General features: G+C 38.3%; 1 long non-coding RNA gene across 1 annotated transcript in view; it reads right to left on the bottom strand.

Moving 5' to 3' along the window:
* The window catches only part of LOC135579846 (uncharacterized), a 46633-nt gene extending 24246 nt beyond the window's left edge, over window positions 1-22387 (bottom strand). Inside the window, exon 1 of the long non-coding RNA XR_010473665.1 lies at window positions 19087-22387. This is a non-coding gene — a long non-coding RNA (uncharacterized LOC135579846). The remainder of the gene's footprint in view (window positions 1-19086) is intronic.
* Window positions 22388-24804: the final 2417 nt, after the last annotated feature.

Here is a 24804-nt window from a genome sequence, read left to right as displayed (position 1 = left end):
TTAACCATTTAATCACTGAACCTTAAGGCACTGGGCAAATGTATCTTGTCATCTCTGGGTTTCATTCCCTGAGATCTTCACTGGGATGGAGTCCACATCCCATCCATCCTGCTACTCAGTACTTCCTATCAGCTCTAGAGGGTGTTTCCCGATCTAGCATGCTGGGTCATGGCAATCCCACTTGGTACCCACCGGGAACAAATACTCCTCAGATATTTCTGTGTTGCCCCCAGGCAGAGTGCTGGTAGGCTGATGGTGGCAGGATGAGCAGAAACAGCAAGTGAAAGGAGCCCCAGGAATACTGCCTTTCAAATGCCAAAATATCTTTAAAACCTTCACGATCCCACCCTAGTGCTTTAAAACCACGATTAAAAGTTTTCTATCTTTCCAGACACATCAGCAGTGAGAATCTTTGACTAGAAAATGATGAAGAAAGTGATCCATTGATCTATTAGTCAGAAGCTCTATAGCAAATCTAATGAACAGCAGAAAAGATTTTTCCAATGTAGTAGAAGCCTGTTAAACAGATTGTCCTGGTGTACAAAATGTCATTTTCTTAACAGCCCTATAACACAGATAAATAGTGGCTTAAGGACAGAGGTAGCCTTTGCTCAACTTCATACATTCTTTTGATCTCTGTTTGTGAACCCTGCTCTCTAGAGGTTTATTCCAGATATTCATGCAATGCTTCTTTTTAGTTAAATAACAAAAATCAGTGTTTCCCTGGGCACAACAGTCCTCATGTCAGGTTTATTTCTCTATATATTTTCAATAGGTCTTTCTTTTCAAAGGCATTTAATGAAAATCTACTTGGTGTGAAACCAGCAAGGAAATCTATTCATTTAACAGATTTAATCTTTTAACCTGTTCAGTTCTGTATTATACTTGATTTTTTGATCGCCCAGGTATTTAGACTCCTACCAAGCTTATAGCTTCAAATGATATTTGTTTCTTAAGGAGACATCTGAATTGTCAAAATTATGATGCATTATTTATTTTTTCATTTTTTTCATTCTATGGAAGGCAAATCTGTTCTGTTAACAAAGATCTATTTTTTTTTTTAACCTGTTGGTAACTTGGTTTCTCTGTAGTATGGAGCGACAGAGATTCTTTAGAAGAAAAACAAACAACAAACCAAACATGAAGAACTGTACAGATGCACTGAAGCATAATACAAAGGACGGCAAGCATGCTATCTCTGCTGTACAACTCCTCTGTTGCCCCTCTTGTTCAGGACAGTCAGCATGTGATAGAGATCCGGGAAGATAGAAGTGGTACTCAAACAAGGGTCACACCTTTGCGGTTATCTCTGGAAGGGCCACAAAGCACGAGAAGCAGAGGGGGAGCCTTGTGGTTTCAGTTTGTTTCATCAGGACAAACACAACAGCTAGTGAAAAGAAAAAGAGAAAGAAGCAGCAAGCATTGGCTGGATTCATCACCATTTTTTAAATAAAATTCCTGGCGTGGAAAGGAAATTGGAAACTGGAAAAAGAAAGTAGCAAAACTTGTTCAGGTAATTGAAAAGAAGCTTTAGAAAACTTGAAAGGATGAGTGGACAGAAGAGGACAACTTTTTGCATTGCATTTCTACTTGCATTGTGTTGCAACAGTTCCTAAGCAAAGTGCAAGAGAAGCTTTATTGTGATATCAGATTTACATGGTAAAATTTAATGCAGTACTTGTCAGTTATAAATACTGAAAGTATCAATAGAATGTCAAATTATACTTGACTTCAGTCTGAAATAGTTATAAAAGCATAATCCCAATTTACAATCACTTAGCCTTTCTTCCCTGCTGCCCCTTTTTTCCTCAGTAAAGCTCATTAGATGAGATTGTTTGGAAGGGGCTAAATATTCTTCTTTTCTGCTAGAAGTCTGGTGATTCATTGGGGTTTACATCAGCACTGAAACATTCTACGCTTAGAAATCAATGGCTGAGGACTGGAGTGGGGACCCAACTTTTTAATTATGGCTTGAAGTAATGTAATTGTGGATTTTAATGGCTCATACATCTCTTTGACATATCATCTGAGTTTGTTGGAAGTTTTGAAAGCAATGAAAAAGATTTCTTGGACAGTGAGCTAGCAAAAAGAGAAAGCACTGATGTTAACTGGAGTGTAGACACAGTATCATTTAATACCTCTGTATTTTTTTGAGATATTTCACACATAGAACATTCTGGCCAGGAGCACAGTAGAGGGGAGCATAAGAGGAGATGTCTGCTGCTCCTTCTATTCAGTGATATTTTATATTCCTGTGCCTCAGTGAGCATAACAGTTCTGATCACATGAGAAATTCAGCATCGCCAGCCCTGGCTACTAAGAGAGTGAGTCTAGTACGATTTCTGAAGGTTAGGATACATTGTCTGACAATACAGCATATCAGAGTCATAGCACCCTATTCCAACACTTAGTGTGCTCTTATCTGATACTCTGCAATAAGGCTCTTGTCTCAAGCCTATAGCAAAGAAGTCCATTTATGAAGTCTGCCTGGCCAACAGGGAGTTACAGTAAATAATCTAACAGTCCCTTCAGGCTTCACTTGTCCATTAGCCTCTGGCTTAAGAAATCATCACCCACATAAGAACTAAGCAAGGTCTTTTTAAATGCAATAAACACCTTTCCCAGAAGCTTTGATTGAAAGTATCTGTAAATGTCATGGCTTCAGTATTAATAGTCTCTGCTGATGTTGGTTAGGTAAGTGACACTAATCAAACTCATTCCATTCATTGTCCAGCTTATTCCACCATCCTGCAAGGAAGTGCCTGTGCCTATTAACATCCTTTTCATTAGTGATTTTATGGTTCTTGTGAAATACAGAGGAATAGGACAAAACACAACTTGGAAAGAAAAAGCTTTCTCTCATTTACAAAGACATTACCTACATGTGTTGGAGCTTTGTTCTGTTTGATTAGTTGTTGCAGTTGTTAAAAAACTTGGCTTAAGCCTGGTCTCAACAATCAGCACAAATCAGGAGGAACCAAATTATCTAGAATTATTCCTTTGTTACTAAGGGAAAAAAGAACAGGCAATACAATGAAAAATAGGAAATACATGTTAATGGAAGTATTAAGTTACATTTTGTCCTAAAAAGACTCCCAAAAAAAAGGCAACAAAACCAATGCATTCTTTGCAAAAGACATGAATAACCATATGCAAGCAATGGAGAATGGCAGGCAGAAAAAAGGCTTCCCAAAGAAATCCTTGAGCAAGGAGTTCCTTAGGTATTTCAAGAGGAAGATAGGATTAATCCAAAACTCTAAGTAAAATAAAACCCAGCATTAAAAAGCCTTCCTGATAGAATATCTCCTTGAAGTGACTTAATTCTTCAATACAGACCCTCAAGAACTAAGAAGAATTCAACTACCTAAGAAATTAAAAGAATCTCCAAAGTATTCACTAAAGTAGCATCACACCTTTCATTATGGACCAGTTCTGACATCCCAAAATGAATGAGAGTGAGAAGGGACAACATTAGATACTACAGTGATCTTTGCTGCTGTCATTGGGGTAACTTCACTTGACAAGATGTTCAGCGTCCTGTGGGCCAAAACGTTGTGTAAAGAGAGAAATTGTCCATGAAATTCGGCAGTGTAAGCCTGATCTGACAGTGAGAGCGTAAGGAAGATGTGTGATTTTTTCAACATAACACAGAGCTCAAAGATGAAGCAGAAGAGAGACCCCCAACCTCTTCAATATTCTGCTTTTCCTTGGCACCAAAGTCACAGTGAAGCAGCATCTGCCAACCCTGGCAGGCAAAGGAGCTTATGGCAGTATATCTGCCCCTCATTCTGGACATATCAGCTGCTTCTCACACCAGGCAGAATTGCTCAAAACATGGTCACTGCTGTCAGTGGCTTTCTGGTATTAGATCAATAGCACTGTGCTGCTTCAGAGTGACAGTTCAATTGGAGAGGAATTCTGCCATCCACATTTCAGAAACAAAGCTGAATCCTGCAGTGGAGAGCCACAGAAATGCCCCTTGAAAGAGTTAATTTTTTTTTTTTGTCAAAGATAGCTCAGATTTTCTTAGGGATTAACTCCCAGCATCTAGTTTATACAGTGTGTCAGGAAACTGTGACAACTTAGAAACTATTACAATTTTACTTCTCTTTTTCCTCCTCAAAAACATCCTAATTTTTGAACCTTAAGGTGCACTGGACAAATCCCATGAGATCGCTAGATGCAAAGCAATCTCTGTTTCAGCTGGATAAGAATCTGACTACTGGTGTGATACCACTTCAGGATGCATGACTGCATTGTTCCAGAGCTGAGCATTTCTGTTGTAAATGCAGTAATTCTCTCATAACAGGTAATTACACAAATTACATATATAATAAAATCTGTTCACGGCTGCATGTCAACTTGGAAAACAAATATGTAGTGATGTTGAATTTGAGAAAACTTTGCAAAAACCCATGCTAGGAAAGCCTGTACCTCCATGAGTGAAGATTATGAGTCAAGTGAAGCTTCCAGGCCTTCAGATCCAGCCACACCACCGTGTTTCAATCTCATAGACCAGGAAGTCTCAAGGTCCAACCTTTCATCAGTCCCAAGCAGATCCAGCTATATTTGAGCTATTTCCTCTCCAAAATAGACATGGAAATCACAGGTCTGACATTTCATCAGCTCAGTGATTTCCTCTCCAAATTTAGGCATGGAAGTCCAAGGAATATATGACCTTGATGTTTGAATAAATGTCAGGCACCATAATTTAACTCTTGCCTGCAGAATCAATTTCTCTTCAATCATCTTTCTTTGCTGTTTTTTGCCTTGGCTGTCCTTTTGTCAGGACAGAGGGTGGAGAGCAAAGGTAAAGATGATGAAGAAGCAACCTTCACAGTCTCTGAAAGGCCTCATTATCACTGTGTTGCTCTCTCCTAATAAAAGCCAACCCAGTCTTATTTCATTTTACTACTGAAAAACAATACCTGAATTGCAAATAAGGTTTACAGGGTGTAAATCAGATTGGGTATATCTCCAACACCTAAAAACTGACCCCAAATTCCCTATTTTGGGCATGGGATGGTGAGAATCCGCCTGGAGGCTGATCCTTTTGCCCTGCAACTCCAGAGACATCTCTGCAGTGGGAAGCTATATGTAGCACTGAAAAAGGATGGACTTTACCCTGGCAACTCAGGAAAAACTCCTGATAACAGCAAACACTTTGGAGAGGACCCTCAGGGAATCCTAGGGCCTGTAAAAGCTTCTGTCTAGGGAAAGGAAGCTAATGAAAAAAAGGAAAAGTGGTCACCCTTGTGAATGCACCAGTGCTGTTTGAGCTCCTCAAGACAAGCCTGCCCCTGGAAAGACGTGAGAAACACTAAAATGGGACAGAACATAACTAAGGTCTCCTGGGGTCTGTGCCTTACTCTGCTGTAGACTGATATTGGACATCTGACTGAGAGTTCTTACAGAAACAATGGTGCCCAGTGTGACATGCCCAGGATATATCCACCTTTCTGTTAGAACGCTGCAGCGATGGGCAGTGAGGTACTTTTCTGCACACTGGACTAGAGGACAGGCAGCTTTGGTTATGGCGCTGTGGAACTACTTGGGGAGCTACAGCACCTGAGCAGCAAAAGAAAAGTCTTGAAATAAAAAAGGAAGGGAAATCACCTGGGCACCTGTGTCCTAGTGAATTTGCGCTGTTTGTACATATCCGGACATGGGAATTTAATTGTTTTCTGCAGCCAGAATATGTAGAGGAAGAATAGATAGTAGCTACATTTGGTGCAATATACAAACTTCACAGTTAGTTATACAAATACGAGGAAACAGATTAGAAGTTTCATATTAAGGAGTCTGTCATTACAATACTGCAGAGAAGATTCCTGAAAGGTTTGAAAAGCCAAGCAAGAGCTGATTAGCTTCAATGTGAAAGCAGAGGGGCTCATTTAGTCCAGTGCTATTGATCTTAAATACAATCTCTTAGACAGCAACTTCAAACAGAAAAAATAACAATAAAAAAAACCCCCAAACCTCACAACCTCACTCAAAAGCAAATCACAACATGACAATTGTAAAAAATAAAATGGAAACATTTCAGTTCCTACAAGAGACATGGGAGAAATACTGCCTATGATTTTGCATCTAAATACACTTCGAATCAAATTTTTTCATCAGCCAACCAAATAGAGTCTTTTTTAAAGTCCTTATAAATATAAATGCCTGCAATCTGGTCAGCTATAACAACACCCAGTGGTTCAGATAATAGAGATATTTACTAGACAGAATATTTGAAAAATCCACATACCTTGACTCTACAGCTCCAGAAAATGCTCAGTAAGATGGATTTGACTCTCCTTTTACTGAGATCAGATAGAGATAAAACTGAGTCTTCGAAGTTCGAGTCTTACTGCCCACATGCTGGCTGAATTTCCAAAGTGATGAGAAACTTTCCTTTGCAAATTCATTCTTCATAGAGTAGCTTTTTGAACATTAGGCCTGTGTAACTTTGAATTCACGTGCTTTTTGAATGTACTTATAGGCCATGTTATCATGGTCAGAGATATTAGTTTTTTTCCTTATGGAGAAAGACGGAAAAGATGCAAAATAACGTACTTGGTGCTGGTAGGCAAAATGAAATGTTCCCGATAGAGCTCCAACATTATATACTGACTGAGCAATAGCTGCTTAATTTTTTTCCTTGAGAAGTGACTGTATGACTACAGCACACATGGAGAAATTTGTGCATCAGTATGAGGAAATCATACATGTGTTTAGGGCACTTGAAAGTGCCCTGTCTACAACAGGGATTGGCCCTCCCAGAGAGACCTGCTAGAAGTAGTATGATATCAAGAAAGATAGCCGACACCAAGGAGTCATCCATGAATGAGCCCATGAAAGAGACATTTGCTTCTGTGCATAACAAAGGAGTGCAGATGGGGAAACAGAAATAATTATTCAAAAATATTTTGCAGTGAAACAATAGCACTGCTTATCTGATCTCTGCCCATCAACCACGATGACAGATTCATGTCCCTGATGTTCTTTGGAGGGACAGTTTAATCTAGAAGACAATATGCTAGGTGAGGAGTTCGGAGATCTCCCTGCTCTTCACAACTCAGCATCTTTTTCTTTTTTCCAATGTCCGAATTTCCCCCCAGGGCACTGGGGTACTGGCAGTTTCTGACAAACAGCTTTGATATCTGCTAGTTAGAACTGCTTTTTCATAACCAGGTAGGAGCCGATTCAGAACAACAAAACTGAAATGTAAGTGGTACTTTCCCCACACTTTTTCAATGATCTTTTTCCTCTCCTCTGTAGGATGAGCTACTATAGAGCAAAGATGATCAGTTAGATTCAGTCTTTGCTTGCTCTGGCCATTCTGACAAAACAGACTGCCACCTAGAGTGAATTATCCAGATATTTGGAAAGGAAGTATATGAAATAAGAAGTATTGGTGGAGGAGAGGATGACACTATGACCCAGGCAATTGCTGGCTAGAAAACACCAACTTATTTTGTGCCTAGTGAAGTCTGAAAGAGATATTAGGTTGTGTGCTCTGAGTCAAAAAAAATACTTAAGTACAGGACTGAATGCTCTGCTGAACTGAGAATATGTTAGTTTTGTTTTGTTTTAATCACTATCAGCTGGAGACAAATTTTAATTCAATTCCTTGATGTTCAAGGCTCTGTTAATGTCCTGCTTCAATACAACAGGGCATCAATTGCATCAAATATTATCTGTAGCACAAATGTTGCTCTTGAACCAGTTTAGAGGAAATCCATTTGCTTGTATTAGGAGTAGCTGAGTTGCTGAGAACAGAAAGTTGATCTTGCATAAAACATCTGAGTCCCACTCAGCTGAATCACTGTAAGTCTACTTAAGCAAAGACATTTAAACTCTTTGGGCAACCTGGTAGAATAGAAAGAGCCCCACGTGAGGAATAGAAATTATACCTTTTTTGAATATCAGATTTCCAGAGGAAAACTCAAAATATCTGTAAGTATATAATACATGTGAAAGAAACTTTCAAATTAAAACAAAACCTTGCAAAGTTTTACAGCCAAGTGTTTTTGCATTGACAGCTGATTGTTTTACAACCAGAAGTCAGAGCATCAGAATAACAAATGAATGTCTACAGCTACAGGAAAGGAGATGGAAAAAGTGTCTAACTGTCTCTATATGGTATGTGTGTACATCTGTGCTTAAAGCTGCCCCCTGTTGTCTGGGCTCTTTATGGAACATGGCTTTTTTTCCAGTGAGGAATAAAAGACAGGCAGATGCAATGTTTGCTGCTCTGGCTACCAAATCTGCTAGCCTGCTGTTAGCCCAAGAAGCCCACTTGGCTTGGGCAGATGTCCAACCTTGACCCACATTAAATAAGCAGATAGATAGTAATTTTAGTAACTCTTTGTAGAACCTCCCAAAAACTCCTTCTCCCCTACCATTTTTTCTTCTCTTCCCTTCTGTCACTAGTATTATTGGCATTTCAAGTTCTTAAATTAGTGAAGAAAACACCATTAGGAATTCCATCTGCTAAATTAATCAGAAATGTACATAAGAGTCTTGCAGCTGCTTGCACATGTTATCACCATATATTTGAAATACGTACACATAGTTTTACTGCCTCATCTTTCTCCAGAAGCTCCCCATGTTTATACCTGTTCTTTCCTGCCATGAAAAAGGCTAAACTCAGGCTCAAGGCGCAGTTCATATTCAGGGTTAAAATTATTGGGCATTTCTATAGTGCTGTCCTTCCCTGTGAAAGCCTGTGCAGTCTCCCATACTTTCAAACTGTGAATATTTTGCAAAAATCAATGGCTTTCTTGAGATATTAGTAAACAGATGTACTACTGAAACGTGGATTCAAAAATGTTGTTTTTTTCCAGCAAGTATTCATATGGAAGGAATAGTTTTGAGTAGCTGAGGATAAAAGGATCATTATTTATTCTCTATCCCTTTTAGCAATATTGCCATGTTCAGTACACGCAGGCAAACAGACATACTAATGTAATTAGAACTGAATGTTTTATTCGATTATTTGACTGGATCCATCTTTAGCTCAGAGTGTTCATACTTTCCACATGAATTCAACTCCAGTTGCTTGGACTGAATATAGTGTCCTTAAATAATATTTGTCCATTCTCCTTAGACTTCCCAACAACTCCACACATATTATTGTTGCATTTATGAAAATTTACAACAAAAACTTATGGGTAGGAATCCCAAGGATCCTGCTCATTAAGGAAATATTTTAATTAAAGACTTTAAATTGATCTCTGAAATACTCAAGCCATTTTTTCTTTTTTTTTTTTTCTTTTTTTAATTTTTCAATAAAGAAATATTATCCTTCAATAAAAACTTTCACACTGAGGCTCATATTACTCTGTCAGTAATTCTTCAGAGACAAAGCAAAACATTCAGCTTCTTACATGATATCTGGAAACAGAAAACAGACACATTTCAACTCAAGGGGAGCCAAAAATATATGTATTTGTGGAAATCTATGTTACTATAGTGTATTTGTATGCAGTTCCAGTATGAAAGAATACCGTGTGAATAGAAGTGCAATTAAGGGAGCTACGTGTGAAAAGCCCTTTGTCCTGACACGTTGAGTAAAGGTAAAGAGAAAAAGAATACAGAAATAACGACAGTAAATGAAGACACTTTGCTCAAATGGAGGCTCCTTTTTATTTCTCAGATGCCACAGAATAGACCAATCCTCTCTTATTACCTAAAATGAGAGAATTTGCATTCTTATCTAGGTTGGCAACTGGCATTTGACTAGTTGGAGTTGCAGCTTAACCTAAGAAGCACTTCTGGCAAAAAAGACATTAAGACATGTTAACTCCGACAATGGTACAGATACCTACAGGCACTTCTGCATAACCAAGATTTAATGGAGGTATTAATGATACTTGCTGAGCAGTTTGCTGTGTGAGTTATACACCGAGTCAGGAGAGGGATGAGAGGGGTTTCTATAACCCTGAAGTAATATGTTGATGATCTTGCAGTTATAGACTGAAAAAATGCATACAACTCAGTTTAATGACCCTCTTGGTTTAATAATATAGCATATCATGGTTTGTAGACATGAAACATCTGTTACAATCATATCGTAGATTTTGTAGTGGTAAAGAAATAAGGAAGCAGATGGGTTCCCTAGTGCAAATGGCGTCAATGCTTGTTTAGAAACCACGTATTGAATCACAGGCAATCTTTCCTTTTTGTTTCCCCCTTCCAGCAGCAGGGATAGCACCACTAATTTCATCAACAGAACAAAGCTTCTTTCAAAGGGAGAATGAGGGGATTATAGACATTCCCCTGGATTTGGATGTCACCACATAGAGCTAATTTCCAGGAAAGAGGAAGGTTTTATTTTGGTGAGTTTGATGACTGTGCCTACTGTTAAAACCTTAACTTTACAGCAGTTTAGGCCTTTACATACCCAAGTCAGTTTTAATCTGACTACCAAGGTAGCAGTAGTCATGACAACACAGGCTGCATGGTGGACCAGATTTCTGACTCCACATCAAGGAGCTCCAAAGCGTTTGTACAGGGTCTGCCTGTGTGTCAGTGATGTGACTTGGTGTCCATCAACTCCCAAGCTAAATGCTATATAGCAAGCTCAGGTATTACTGTGTGTGAGGCAAAATTATGTCTAAGATTAAGATCACTGTTTCAGGTATCTATTATCATTTATCTTTATGATGCTTACCAGAAATACTTTTTAAAATTTCTTTACAAAGTTTATTCTTCCTAGTAAATTCACTTGTTCCTCAAGTTTTGACTGTCTTGCTTTCCCGTGAACTCTTCACCTTCTACTCTGCCAGTCTCTACCTAAATTTAACAACTGCTAAATAGCTAAAATGTTCCTTATGTCCATCTCCCTAGCATGTCAAAAATTTGAAAATTGAATGCCATCATCACTGAGTCACCATATCAAGTGAGATCAGATCCCTAATATTTCACCAGCTGTCCAAAGAAATTTGTATTTCATTTCATGATGTGGCAGGAACCTGAAGAGAAAGTGCCTCAAGATGACTGAAATTATGTTGCCAGGACACAGACTAACTTGGGAATTGTAGGTACACATGGCATTTACCTTTGCATCTCACAGCCTCAAAAGCAAAAATGCATTTACTACCTCTATTTAAAACCAATCTTATCTCTCACTGTTCATACTTTCGGGGTTTTTAGTTCCATCAGAATTGCTGTTAGTTATCAAATTCTTGGCTGCATCTCACACTTCTAATTAAATTTGAGGTTCCTCTTGTTTGGAAACCAGCAGAGAATAGTTAAATGGGGCTTCTACAGTGACTGATGCAAAACAGCTGTATTCATGATGAAATACAATTAAAAATTCAATATATCTTATCTGCTCCAGCCAGTGATTCAGTTGGAACAAGTCAGTTGCTGCTGTCGAGTGTGTCCTTGTAAACAGGTATTCAGAAAAGTAACTCTGCCTGTGTTGAATCAAGCTGCTTTTCTTAAAAACACCAAATAGAAAAGAAAGGATTGAGGTCCAAAGTGTATGGCTTTATATATTTTAATTCTGTATAACAGAACTGTGTTTTTTCTTTTTTCCAGTCTGTGAGGCTAAACTGATTTATTTTACTTGAATTTCTGCCCCACGAACTGTTAGAGCAACAATCAAACATTTGTTTCCAAGTCAGACAAAGGCTGTCAAGTTATGCGTACTCATATACAATATATATGCCAGGCTTAGAGAACAGAAATCAACACAAATCAAACAGCAAGTACAAAAAAATTACAATGTGCATTTTCAGTCAACATACAATAGTCCATTCCTCTCAGCAAACAAGAGAAGGTGGTTGATTATATGGGACGAATTAATCATAACCACAGGTATGTATCTTTTTTAGCCCATGGTATCTGACAGTGGCTAAATAGATTTCTAAGCCTTCTCCAAAGAAATTATGAATAGAAAATCCCATGGGGAGCTTGAAAACACTAGAAGAAATGAATAAAACATGTTTCTATTTCCCAATGAATCAATCCACACACATTCTCTCTCCTTTATCTGTACTTTTTTATTGGCTACCTTAAGGGGACCTTTTGCCATTCTTGGGAAATCTGGAAGGAATTCTCTTGAAAATGCAGGACTGCTCTTTTCTATAAATGTGGTGGGAGTTGATAGATGTGTGAAACTGCTTTACAATCTCTATTGGAGCATTTAGAAAATAACAATGACATTGAGTTGGAGCTATCTGCCTAAAAGTTAAACAAGTTGCTTACAGAAGTCTTGCATGTACCATCATATGCAGACAGTGCAGCCCAATCATCTAAATTTTATGTAAGTGAAATGAAACTCACACATACTGCATAGAAACCAGGGTAAAAATTCCCTGTATGTGCCTACAATCCACAGTTTCCTTATTAATTGCAGCCAAGAGATAGCTTTCAGATATCCACGGGAAGAGAGCCTCTAACGTGAGGGAGCTACAGGACTCGGCCCCAAAACAGGGAAGACAAAAGATGAGCCCTGGCAGCTGGCTGACCAGTGCTCTTCTCCATCCTCACAACGGGTACTGGGGCAGCCAGTTTTCCTCCAGTAGAAAACCCAACCATCCCTACTTCACCTACGTGTGTTCCCACTTTACAGCCTGTGAAAGCAACCTGGGACTTGGGATAGGAATTCTCAACTTGAGACTAATGTTTGGTACCTCAGCACTCAGGCAAGCAAGGGAAGATATTCCCTGGCAGTCCTCTTGCTACAGGCTAGTTTTAGTGAGCAATAGGCAGCTTTGATTTTTAGTGCCTGGAGTGAGAACAGGAATTCTCAGCTCAGCTTTTGTAATCCATAACAAAGGCAACAAAATATTATCTGCTTTAGTACAGAGGAGGGGTCCAGCCTATAATGTACCAGTATTTTTTAGCTATTATCACATCCTTCTGGGCTGTGAGTTATGGACTTAAATAAAAGTCTGAGCCTTTGTAATTGCTGTGGCTCCTTCCACATCCATCTCCCAGCTTTCCATGCTAAGGAGTGTTGTCCTCACTGTGCATTCACAAAGAAGAGCAACACACCCTTTCACAGACCTACCCTGTTAAGCCCTTGCAGGTAAATTAGCTGATGTTGTAAAGGAATTATTTCATTAGGTTCACAGTTGTGCCTCTAACAAGCCAAGTGTTTATAAATCTCTGATAAAGCTTTCTTGAGACATCTGCATAGGGAAGAGAAAGAAGATCGGGAAAAAGGAGATGGGGCACTAGGGAGGGCAACAGGAAGTTGAGTTGGTGGTGGGACATTCCCTGAACTACTTCTGCCTGGGTTAACACCTTGAGGTAATCCATCAGCTCCTGCTGTTCCATATCACTAAAACTAGACTCAGTGTGCATCTTCCTTAATATTTCACCTACACTGAGCCTAAAGATGAGTTCCATGTGGCTAATTCTGGTTGCTGTTAAATCTCTTTGCTTTAAACATGAGTAAAGTCAGCCATTGAAGTTTTTATCACAGCTGGGCTTGCAGCTGGCAACACCCTCCCCATTCTACTTCTGTTACGAAAACCCATCAACTGGGATTTATATTACAGCCGTAACATTTGTTTCAGTACACTTACATTTGTTGCTGTAGCTTTCAGGCAGACAGCACATGAATTAGCAATTTCCAGTGACACCTGCAGATGTACAAAATACAGACACCACACAGGAAGAAGCACATACAAATCTAAACATTATTTTTTATCCATTAAAACTATTCAGAGGAGAGGAAGATGGGCAGATGGGCACCACCTTCACTCAGCATTATTTAAGCCCTCCTGACTGCAGTAGTATCACTTGTTATAAACAGTCCCTCTTGTTGCTCTTGATGAATTTGCTCCAAGTTGTTTTCTATTTTTGTACTCTGATTCCAGAACTCTATTTCCAGAAACAGTCTGATTTTAGAAACTGTTGAATTTAGATTAAAAAAGTTTTAGATTTAGCTATAGCCAGTGCTCAGCGATAATATTGCAAGATTCTTTTTTCCATCATATTTAATTTTGTTCTGAAGAGAGAAAAGGCTTTCTAATTCATGAAAGACAGGGGACAATTCATCCTTTGCTCATGAGAATGGTTATATCCTGACCTGGTACTGGACTGTACCATAAAAGTGATACCTTCGTATCTTTTTATAAATAGATTTAAAAAAAAAAATCAGCTCAATAAAACGTTTTGGTCTATTTATTTCAGTCTGAAATTCTGTTTCCAACTTATTGCACTACAAACATGCAAGTAATTAACAAAATCAAAACAGAAGACTCCCTAGAAATTCTAGTTTCTGAAATTAAAAAAAGGCAAGTCCTTACTTGATACCCTTCCTCAAAAAACTGGTGTCAAATGGCTTTTCACTTTGAAAAATTTAGTTTTCACTGAACTGAGATTTTTCAAAAAAAGAAAATATTGACTGTATTATTCTTTCCTAACTCTCAAACAAGATGGAAACTTATCTGTGGAGCCCTGCATAAACATCCATGACTCCTTTCCTATTAAAGACACAGAATCCACATTTAAGCAGGACATAAGGGTCTCCTTGTATTCTTATCTGTTTAAATATAGTAGGTAAGCAGGGTGGAAAGCAGCACTCCTTGGTTTACTTTATGTTTGTGAACAATTACACATACAGACTACATAATTTAACTTATGCAAATCAATCTGCATCAGACAGAGAGGAAAGAGAATACTCCATCTCCCATCTGATAGCACAAGATGACTTACACATACCCAGGGAATAAAGGCAAACTTCACAGATGATACAGGAGAACCTCCCAGTGGTTCTTTGTGCGTTCCCAAGACAATTCAGCAATACCCAAAATGTATTTCCCAGGGATCAAAGCAATGCCAAAATATAAATACGGTTCTTTCACCAAATAATAATATTGAGCATGAATGTTCATGAGCCCAGCAGCCATCTCTTAACTATGCATTTAAAATAAAAATATAATTCCATTGTGAATATTTCTCAAGCTGTACTTTTGTTAATGAATATGTATACCAGCAAAGTAGCTTTTCTTATTGGAAAATGTTTTACCTTTACTAATATCTAATTAATTTTGTCAGCTGTGGCTATTGGATTGGACAGAAATAATAAGATGCTACAGGGAAACTCCTTGATCAGGCCTTAAAATGAGTAAATAATTCCTTAAGGGATACAAAAAAAAAAAAGCTTGAAATTTGGCTTTGCCTTGGAAAGTTGCATGACTCTACCAACAACTATGCCTTTGCTCCAACAATTATTTCAAATTGCTACAAAAGAGAAGAATCAAGTTAAACAAACAAAATCAGATCCTTTCAGCCTGGATTAATCTTTTGTTTCTGGGAGAAGTGAAGAAATCAGAACTATCTCATTACTCAACTCAAAGTCTGAGTGGCATCTACCTGGTGCACAGCGACAGCTTGCAGATCCAGAAACAGGAGCTGACTTTTGAGAAGTGAAAGTTAAGAAACAAACAAGCAAACAGCAACAACAACAACAAAAAACACAGGAAAAAAACCCCAAACCCTCCTGTGACAGATAACAGGCTGCAGCTAAACCCTGCTAAGCTCATTTTCAGTTTTGCTTCACAGACCTTAATTCAGATTATAGCACTTCAGGGACCTTAGGAGGTATTGATTGGGGAAGTTTTTGAAAGCCACTAAGTTTGTGTGGAGCTCTTGAGTAGAGAAGAACTGTGTCAACAGAGTCCTCACTGGAGTAACAGAATAAAGCACATTGTGTTAGCAGGAGTAGCTGTTGCCTTGCTGCAGCCTGTAACCGCGTGACAAAGATTTACAGTAAATGAAAGAAAGTATTGGAACAAAGAACTGATGATGTGGATTACGGAAAATCTTATGCTAAATTCTTGGTAAGAAGGATGTGGCTATGTCAGTTGTGGAATGGTAAGGCCTAGTTTCTTTTAGACTCTGTCTTTGAAGCCATCTTAAAATCTGAGCAGAGTATCCAAACACCCTGGCATTCTGCTGAGAACGGGGGTTTTGCAAAATAGAAAATTTCCATCATTTTCTTCACATCCATTGCAATAATGAAATCAGCTTTCTTCCTTGTTCAGAAAGCTGAATTTTTCAAACAGAGAACCAGGATATGCAAAGCAGAAAAAATTTGGGTGTACACGTTTGCTTCCGACTCTTTCAGGTTTTGGCAGGAGCCACATCAGTTGTTAGTCGATGACAGGGCTTAAACTAGAACTTGGTCTCTGATATGGTCCTCTGACTCCTATGTCAGACCTCTGGAAACTTGAGTTGAGGGGCCATATCTGGATTCTGAGTTTTCAACATTAGGGAAGCAACTCTAGCCAGAAGCTTGGTCCTGGAGAAGGGAGCTACTAGAGATTCCTAATTAAATTCCACGTCTCTGTACCTTCTTATTACATCCTCATAGCTTTCCTCAATAAATCTGCAAAAGCATTACCCTCAGCAGCTTCGCTCATTGTCCCTACACTTGGTGCATCGACACTGACTAGATACTTTACAAAATGAGGCAAGACACACATTTGATGTCTCCCAGAAGGAATGTACACTAATGGTCATGGTGGTCAAGCACAGCCCCCAGAAGAACTCCGTCTCATGAGTTTGTGTCTCATCTCTTTCTACTTCATGTGACTTGAAAATCTACATGCGTTAGATTAATACTTTAAAATTACATTAGAGAAGCCTCAGTGAATTCTAGCAGAAAAACATGCAAATAAATGTAGATTTCTGTTATTACCAGCTTCATCAAAGCAAACAAGCAGCAGTGGGCCATTATCAGACTTTGGTAAGAGTGCATATTGAATGATTTCCCTAAGGGAATCAGTAAAACTCATCTCATTCCATTTCCTTTTATATAATAATATCAATTGTTTCATACAGGACCACCTGCACACAGTGCTGTCTGATTTATTTATTTTACTTCTTCAATAGGAAAAATGCAAAAACTCTTCTTTTTCAGTTCTATATTGTAATTTCAAAACGTGAGAAAGTGACTTGAATAAAGGTATTCAGACAGAAACTGAGGAAAGTAGTGTCGCAAATGCATAATCATGCATTAATAAAATAATGTCTCTGAAAAGAGAACGTTTTAGTGCCAGAGATAAGAGGAGACTAAAAGAAAGAGAAGCAGGAAAAGGAGAGTGCTGAAAAAACTGAATTTCTTTGCTGAGAGACAATAAAATGAAGAAATTTGCTACGAAGAAATAACTTCTATGGCTTTTAATACTTGACAAGTAATCAAAGTTGATTTTCTTTCCATTCAAAGCCATCATCAGAATTATTATTTTTTGTAATACCTATATATATATATTAAGCTCAGACATGTTTACAACTCTATTTCAGTGTTGAAAAAACTTGTCTTGAATAATACTGTGCAAAGTCACCCATGGAAAAAAAAAAATCATTCCTAGAAACAATCATATCCCTGTCTGTAAAAGGAATTCTGTATGCATTGTATGACTGATATTAAAAAACTTCTTGGTTTTGTAGAAAATACCCTTGACAAATAATTAAGTTCCTCCATCTATTCTCACAGTGAGCATTTATCTCCATACAGAGTTTGTGAGGAATTCCAGGGGACTATTTACTGTAACAGTGATCCAGTCCAGCCCTCTGATACCGATTTACCTTTATACTCCTGTGTAACTCTGTCAGACTCCTGATCTAGCTGGTTGGTGGGACTTTCAGCCAACAGTAATTGGACTGTGCTACAATTACCAACAATAATTGGCAACATAACCTTTAACTGTTGCACCTAGAGGGAAAGGTGCAAACATTTGCAAATCCATGTTCTATTAGATGGGGAAATTAGATGAGAAACTTGTGACTGTAGAACAGTGAATGGAAAGACATCACAGCATTCAAGACTCCTCCACATCATAACCAAGAGGTAACTGATTCCCATTAAGGAATTTATTAAAGCTTCACTGACTGTCTTACCTTCCTCTGATCCCCAGCCTCCCTGACCAAAATTGGCCCTGGAGAACCAGTCCAGTAACAAATAAAAAGTTCCTCTAATTTTGAGTTACTTCACACACATTTGTATCTATTTAGAATCACATCTTCTTTAGTGGAAATCCTTCTTTTTCTGAGACAGAGCATTTACATTTTTGTAAATGCTATTAGTAGTTACAGAGAATATAACAATGGGAAACAGTCACAAACTGCAGCTGGAAAGGTTCCGTTTGGACATTAGGAAAATATTTCCAAGTATATTGGCAATGACCACCAAAGAAGTCGTGTCATCTCCTTCCTAGAATATTTTTAAGATGTTTGTACAGAACCATGGTTGACCTGAGCTACTGATGGTGACCGTACTGACTCAAGGGGGAGCTGGACGAGAGGATCCCCAAGCGATGCTCTTCCACAAATGAGTCTATGACTGTTTCCAGGTGTTTATCTTAGAGGACTTACTCTACCTCCTCTTGGACTTTGTTCCACCAGACAAAGCAAAGTGAACTTTGTCTCTGTTACCTTTAGTCTCTCTTACAACTGCTTCTGCATTCGTCTGCTCATTCCTATCTCCCTTCTGTATCTGTAGTCTAGCACAAATGATGTTTCTGGGAACCAGCCGACACAAGCCTATGCAGTTTGTTTAGGGTCTTTTCCAGAGACATTAAATACTTCCCTGTGTTTCTCCTGGACGAATCTCACTTGACATATTTAAATCAATATTTGTCTTTTTTTTTTGGTCATATCACCCCAGTGGCTCTTGGTCATCCTATTGTTGACTTATTTACCTAAATATTACTTTTCCTCGGTCATTTCTTAATGAGGATTCAAGTATAAATATGACATATTCTATAATGAACACTATAGTTTCTGGGAAAATGTTCTTGAACTTCAGAGGTAATCTGATTTCAGTTAATCCAGACCTTGATATCATCTCATTCATACTATGTAATATTCAGATTTTCTTTAATTTTGTCTAATGCCTCTCACTCTGTGTCATATCAAATTTCATTAACGCTGTCTTTTTAAGTCTAATTTCTGAAGAAATATCATCCTGATGCCAGTTCTAGGGAATTCCACAGATAACTTCCCTTCAGCTAAGTATTTCTCATTTTAGCACATGCTGTTGTAATCTCTTCTCTAATCATGACTTGCCTTGTAGTTAATTCTACTAATAACAGTACTCTGCAATGGAACTACCATATTCCCATGCTGTACCTTATCAAACGCAGTTCTGAAGTCTGAATAGATTAAACTGATTGTATCTCCCTTACCTGAAATATAAAAAATGATTCCTTGTCAACAGATGAATTAAGCACTAATAAAAGACAGCAATATCCCATATTGGGAAATGAAACTAAAAGATCAGGTGGAGATCTGTCTTTCTAATTCTGCACCATACTTTCTTATGGCTTCCCTGGACTTCACAAATGAACTCCTACTTCCTTGATTTTAAAGATTTTTATTTTTTTTTTCCATCTACCAGTAATGATTTTAATTAAAACATGTGTCTACCAAGATCCAGAATGAAACTGGAAATATACCATCGACCAAGAAAGCTGAAAGCAAAGCAAGGTGATTAGGTCATGTGCACTTTTGTTTCCCTTTTAATATTTCTCTTTATCTTTTTGATTTTGACATTAACAAGGGTTGGTATAAGTTGACCTAAACCATTATTTTAAAGACCAAATAGTAGCACTGAAGAGATTCCATATCCACACTTAGTGAATGTTAAGCTGAGATCATTTGTGGAAATCAAGGATCCTCATCCTTACTAGTTTGGACATAACATACTAGGGAAGAACTACAGTCCTGCAGTGAGAAAACAGAAGAGGCATTTCTGCCAATAACTGTGTTGAAGGTTACAATCATCAGAGAACACTGCTGTGCTAGACACCATGTAAAGAAATTTGGAGTTCCATTCTTGCTTAGGTCTCTATGAGCTCAGTTTTGTTGTCTAAGCATAGGAAATTGGTGCCACTTAAGATCTGCTAGTGCATCATGCCTGTTCCCCTGTCATTGTTCTAGAACATCACTGCTCTTTCCTGAGTCACGTGTCGTATCTGTCAAACCTGTGTGAGTGCCTTGGATACCTCAGGACATTTCAAATGGCTCTACAGGAATTCATTCAGAACACTAAATTGAACCATCACTCTCCTTGTAAAGTACATGTCTTTCACAGTGCAGATTTGTAGGAGCATATGTTGTTTGTTTTACTGATTGTTCACAGAATGACAGTTCCTCTTAGGAAAGACTGGGAATTCAGATGAGGATTAAGAACTCCATCCTACATATCTAGATGTGAGCTGACATCTGACCTGCCAGGGTAGTCAGCAAAGAACTTGTCATGAAGGCTGGAGAGCTGTTCATCCAGCTGACCAGCCACCATCTGCTTCAGGGAGACCTGAGGCTCCACAGACTGCAGTAGCTATTTAAATACCTGTCCCCAGTGTAAGCACCCAGATGTAGTTATCTCTATTTAAATGCCTTGATCTGGAGTTGATTCCCACTCCAATGCCTGTTGCCTGCAACTGAAGTGCTGGATGCACTGAATAACTTGGATATTTCCTTCCATTCCTGCATATCTATTCACTCATCAGTAGAGCATTTGAACAGTTCAGTGCTTCTCTGCAGCCTGGTGTTAAGTGACTTGTTTGATGGAGCGTCTAACCCATGAGACTACTGCATCTTCTAATGAATCCCAGTTAGACCCATACTCATAATACCTAACTCATAATCTCTCTTTGATCAGTGTCAGTCCATTAAATGCATCTATCGAAGATCACTATGCTCAGCTTCATGACTTAAGGGAAATTACCAGAATATGATCATAACCAAACAGACATGTCTGCTCCTATGGGCAATGATATCATTGCCATTTTCTAGTCTGACACATCTTGCTTGTCAAAGTGATCCAGCAAGAATTTGAAAGAAAGGAAAAGAACTACAGTGTTGTATTGTACTGTGAATTCATTAATTTGTGGTGCCCTCACTGATCACCTGTATTGCTCCGCTGCAGCTGACTAAATGAGAGCTTTTAGTGATGCAGCATTCTCAAAGTCATTTGACCCATTCTTCATTATATGCTTTCTACAATTGTTACAGTAGATTAACTAACTAATGGTGGCTAGGCAGTAGCATTCATCCTGGATAGGTTATTTCAGAAGCTGAGTTTTTGCTTCTGCTATTGAGAACAGCTGGTTCTTTTCATGGTTGTTGAGAGAGGACTGAGCCATTGGGCAGGTCCAGATTGGGAATGCCAGTATGGTAATGTTTTTGTATTTTCAAAGCCAACATAATGACTTCAGAAAATATGAGGGCTCTGTGGTATAAAACGATACAAAACATCCCACAGCCCTTATAATTCATGGCCTGGGGACTTCTCAATCAGATCTCCTGGAAAATAGTCCAAAATTTCTGAAATTGATGAAGTGGTTTGATAGGTGACAATGTAAATAGCTTTTGTGCCTTAGAAATTATTACAAAAAATGTTTTCAAAGGATTTAAATTTTCAGAGAATAAACGTGTTTTTTTCCTAGGTATATTCTGGAGTATTTTTACCTCTCCTCCCCCTTCACTTCCCTCCCTTCCATCTGCCAAGTAAAGGGAAGTGCAGAAGTAAAAGGAGAAATTTAGAGTAATATTAACATTTAGGCATATAAAGAGTACCTCAACTTCAGAAAGTGATTTTTTTTTTTTGTTTTTGTTTTGTTTTTGTTTTTGTTTGTTTGTTTGTTTTTTTTCTCCATAAACCAGAAGATAATTTACAGAGGTGGGGGGAAGCATACAAAATTAAACTAAGCCAAATTCAAAATATACCTCTACTAAAAATTGGCATCAGCTGTCCAGGCTGTGCCCCCTTCCAGATTCTTGTGCACCTGACATGGCATCAGGAGCTGGAAAGTCCTTGACTATTAGCAACAACTAAAACATGGGTGTATTATCTACATTATTCTTGTCCTAAATCCAAAACAAATCACTATACCAGCTACTAGGAAGAAAATTAACTCTATCCCAGCTGAAACCAGGACATGTGGTGAACAGATAAGAGTCTGAACCTACTTTTCTCTTACTTTCTTTTTTACTCTGCCTGAAGCTTGACTGTGCTACTAGCCCCCCTTCAAATTCCCAGTTGTCATCAGCAAATCATGACATTGTGGTAGCATTAGAGAACATTATCTTAGTATACTGCTTTTAACTCCTTCAGCCTGCTTTCAAGAACTACCAGCTTGGGGCCCATTACAGGACTGTACCAGTGGACTGTGGAAACTCAAGATGATGAGCTTCCAAGGTAATTTAGCTTTGGAAAACAATGCAGTTTTTTACAACCAAGGTTTGGCAGTCTGCTATCACCATCACAGTATGAAGCCCAGGCCTCAGCTATGGAGAAAGTATAACAATTTGTAGCCACAGGCTTCTAGGAAGAATGGAGATATCCTGCAGTCACTGTCAAATGGAGAAATGAATTTCCACAGTGCAGTGATAGAGATGTATAGCAAGATTCAGCAATCTAATTAGTTTCTTGATCAGAGGAAGACAACTCTTCAAGGCAAATGAAAAGGTCATTGCAAATCCCAGAGAAGTATTCATGTCTTTTGTCATATTTGCTGACAGATATTTAAATATAACCACTCACTTCTCCTGCAGACATTGTCAGCAGATGCCAGACAGCTGACAAGCAGCAATGAATTTGTATCACTGCCCTGACATATCAACAATGAGGAAGCGGATGAAACTACTAAGTGTTCTTTTGGTGCTGCTCTAAGACAGGTCAGTGTCAGCATACACTTACAAGTCTTGGTGATGCATAAAGGATACAGTGACTTGTCTGAAGGTGGTTTAGCCCAGTGAACAACATTAGAAGGGAAAGGAAGGGTGTTCCTTCACTGGAGCCCTGAGAGGTTGTGGAAGACCGGGGATCTTCCAGGTAATTTCTGTATGACCTTAGTCAAGTCCCTTAATATGTTTCAGGACTGAAACCTAACCACATACTGACTGCAAGACTGACTTCAGGTACTGTTGGTGAGGTGGGTTTACTCTTCCAATCTGTCTGTAAAATGGGGACAAAGGCACTTCCTTTCCCCACCTTTTCATTATCACTTCCTTTAACTGTAAAAGCTTCAAGGTAAGGATAGGTCTGGATGCAATTATGAAGTGAATGGACAAGAGTCCAATATTATAACACAGGATTCTGAACACAGAATATGTTAACAGAAGAACAAAGGGTCCATGACTGGAGAAGTAGCAACTTTTCTTGCATGTATAAACTGTAAAACCAGACTTCAGTATTAGCCAATATTTTAACAGGAAACCTAAAAGAAGTATCAGCTTCCTCCCAGTATGGTGTCTCATTCCTTCAAAGAATCTGACCACTCCCATGGTCAGGATGGTTCTGTATCCCCATTCCATCGTGTCCTACTTCTAATACATTTTCCAGCCTCACAGTGAAAAGCATGTATGCTCATAGGCTGCATCGAGAGTTCTCAGAGTATCTTAAATATGCTTTTTTTCATACAGACTGTGGACAAGAGATTTCTTGTTGAGAAAAGACTTCAGGACTGAATTTAAGAGCTTGGCGAGAGAGTAAGGGATTTTACTTAAATAGAGACTTCTATAGCACAGGCAGGTCTTTTGTCTGCACTCAGAGACCTGGTGAATCAAATCTCATGCTTCAGAGTATTAGATTATTAATGCATGAATCAGAAAGGAAAGAATTTCTCACTGTTCATTCACTAATTAGGTAGAAATGTAGGTATGAAACTCTAAGTTACTTTCCTTTGATTGGGAAAGTGATGGAAGCAGGATGCATAGCATATCCTGTATTTCTGAAGGAATATTAAACTTACATTGCATTAATGGCATGTGTTAAAATCATAAATATGTAAAGTGATAGGTGCTTTTATATGCTTAAGTATAGCACCCATTAAGCATCTCTATCAAAATAAATGTTTTACTTTACATGGAGTTCCATGCCCCTCTAACATGTAAATGTGCAAAACAGATGTGTGAAACATTTTTAGATGCTCGGGGGGGGGAAAGGGGAAAAAAAAGTGTATATATATATACATATATACATATATATATATGAAGTACAAGCAAAGTCTAAGAACACAAAGAGACTTACAGACTTATCCAAGATGTGAACACACCTCCAGAAAGTCCCTCAAGTCCCCCACCCACCAGTGTCCTAGGTATTTGCTTTTGCCACAGAAGTGCATTTCCTCTAACAAGAAGTTGGTCTCTTTTTATTAATTTACCCATAGAAAAACTCCTGAAAAAAAGGATTTGTTCCTAAGTCAGCTTCCTTGAATATACATTAACATTCTGAACTCCACAGAAATAAAAATTGTGCCATTTATGATTTCTCATTCTGCTATTTCTCATGTAAAAACTAGCACAATCTAGATTATAGTAGTAATAAATTGGGACAAAAGCTTTTTTAAAACTGAATAAATAAATTAAAAATACAAACCTTCAATTATCATTTGAATTTTAGCTATTATGACCATGTTTTGCTGATCTTTAATGTGCAAACATAGGAAAAGAAAGCATCAAGGAGCTTATATTTATTCATTTTAGAGTACTGTACTACTGAGGAAACAGCATGTGGTTATGTGTTTTGATGGCAGTTTCTTACTTTTGACCGTTAGTTTCAAATTATGCATCATTGTGTTTGCTGCATGGTAATTATGGTGTGTGTTTTATACAGAGGGGACACAGTCAAACGTCTTCCTATTCACAGGACTAGAACTGATGTACTCAGGATATAGAAAGCAATATCCAGTCTTTTCACTAGCAAGAACGACAACTAATACAGGGACTGAAGTCCTGGATCTGACCTCAGTATTAAGTAAATCTGTTTACTTCAATGGATGAAGAGCTGAAATGAGCTCACCGTGTACCTGAAATACTGCTATGGTACTAACTACAGGGGAT

Source organism: Columba livia, chromosome 6 (assembly GCF_036013475.1).
Source record: "Columba livia isolate bColLiv1 breed racing homer chromosome 6, bColLiv1.pat.W.v2, whole genome shotgun sequence".
In the NCBI taxonomy this organism is placed as follows: domain Eukaryota; kingdom Metazoa; phylum Chordata; class Aves; order Columbiformes; family Columbidae; genus Columba; species Columba livia.
This window is presented reverse-complemented; position numbering and strand designations above follow the sequence as displayed.